This window comes from Phyllostomus hastatus, unplaced genomic scaffold (genome assembly GCF_019186645.2).
Source record: "Phyllostomus hastatus isolate PE091 unplaced genomic scaffold, TTU_PhHast_1.1 phas_contig_40, whole genome shotgun sequence".
NCBI classification, from domain to species: Eukaryota; Metazoa; Chordata; class Mammalia; order Chiroptera; family Phyllostomidae; genus Phyllostomus; species Phyllostomus hastatus.
Window position 1 is genome coordinate 55,172,139 of NW_025333872.1, and position 1,948 is coordinate 55,174,086.

Consider the following 1,948-nt stretch of genomic DNA (forward strand, 5'->3'; position numbering starts at 1 on the left):
ACAGTAGTGTCCAAGGAATGAAGAAGTGTGGCTGGAATGTAAAGTCAGGGAAGGAAGTCGAGAGAGGTAAAGCTGGAGAGATGTTCAGAGGCTTTGAGTGCTCTGGTAAAGAACTTAGATCTTTATCTGGTAAGTAAGGGGAAGCCATTATGGATGAATGGCATGTTCAGATCTGCTTTTTAGATAAGTCATTCAGGGAAAGGATTTGAAGGGAATAATGGCAAAGCCTTACAGTTAGAGGCTGTAGCAGTAGCAAATGAGTCAGAGACCAAGTCAGGAAAGATCTAAACTAGAGCAGTAGAACTAGGAAAGAAAGGGAGGAGACATTTCAGAGGCATAATTAGGATTTGTTAACTGACTTAAAGTAGAGGGAGAAAGAGAAGACTCAAAAATGACTCCAGTTTGTGATATGGGTGACTGAGAGGTTGAAGTAAAGTCTAGAGTGTTAGGAGAGGGGCAGAGGAGGTGATGAGTTTGGTTCCATACATAGTCCTGTGTAGTGGACCCAGTATCACTTGTGGAAGAGGAAATTTGGAGCTCAGGAGAGATGTTTAAACTGGAGATATTCTTTCTACCTAGTGATAATTACATTAATTTAAAGGGAAAACAACTTTCATTCCAAACATCCAAATTTACTTCCCAAAACAGCAGGAATTAAAACACAGCTACATCTCTTAATTGCAAATTCTATATTCCTGCAAAAGTAGGTTTACAGTTGTGAGTATGCAAAACAGAGTTTATTCTTGTATTATTTTCCTGATGAACAGCTGTAAACCTACTTTTCACCACCCTGTATTTAATTCCCTCCCCCTCCAAAGCAAAAAGAATGTGATGGGGGTGTTATTTATTGATTCTTGCTTCAGACTTCACTTTTGTTAGATTTTTGGCTAACTGCCCAGAAAAAAAATCATAATCTCTCCCCCCACCAAAAAAGTTACCATGTTTGGTTGTGAAATAACTAGTAATAAAATACAAAGAACATACCCTTTCATTTTATAAAAGTATAAGGGGAAAGTTAAATTCAAAGGCAGTATTATGTATTCAAAACAAATGTAAGTAAATACTTTTGAAATGGCATGCAATTAGTTCGTGGAAGTCACTATCACAACACAGGGTTGAAGCAAAGTGCTGTATGAGTTCACTTTCTTTCTCATCAAACCTCTATATAAAGCACGGAAGTAAAGACAAGACTACCCTGTCACTTAAAATTACAAGTAGCCATGCTCACTACAGCAACATATACACTAAACCTGGAACAACACAGAGACGATTACGTGACCCTGAGCAAGGATGACACAAATCTATGAAGCATTCCATATTTTGTGCAGCGCCCCTCACCCTGTCCTCATGCATTTTCATTAGCTCAGAAGAGATAAGTCACAGCACACAGTGTGGCACTCTAGCAAACCTGTGACTTTTCACCATAAAAATATTCGTGTAAGGCAATCTGTGAAATGGAAATGAAGTTGTGTTATACCTGGATATTTGTGCTAATGTGTCAACTTGCATTTCCTTCATAAACCTTAAAAAATAATAAAATTACAAGTAGGAAGAAGTGTAAATTGCTTCATTTCAATAATAATAGTAATAATTTATTGAGCATTTACTTTTTCCCTAGGCACTGTGCTAGGCAATCGTCCACGCTTTTTACTTGGTTTCCTCGGCCCTTTGAAGGAAATAGAGAAAAACAATATAGGGCTTAGATAGTTGAGCAATTTGCTAAAGGTCACTTTGCTATCAAGTGGTGGAGACGTCTTGTAAAAGAGGGGGGAAATTTCTTTTCTTTCTAAAATCAAATTAAGTGTTGCAACTTACCTTGACCTGTTAACATACATATGGGCACCATGCCTGCACTGCAAGTGAGACAGTCTGACTGGTTCACAGGTTGCTACTACACCCAGAATCTAGCAGGTCAAACACTTTTTAAAAAACGTAAAATGTATAACTT

General features: G+C 37.8%; 1 non-coding gene across 1 annotated transcript; it reads left to right on the forward strand.

Moving 5' to 3' along the window:
• Positions 1 to 1,220: 1,220 nt before the first annotated feature.
• Positions 1,221 to 1,323, forward strand: LOC123822294. Its single transcript, XR_006786265.1, has one exon. It is a non-coding gene; the product is annotated as a U6 spliceosomal RNA (small nuclear RNA).
• Positions 1,324 to 1,948: the final 625 nt, after the last annotated feature.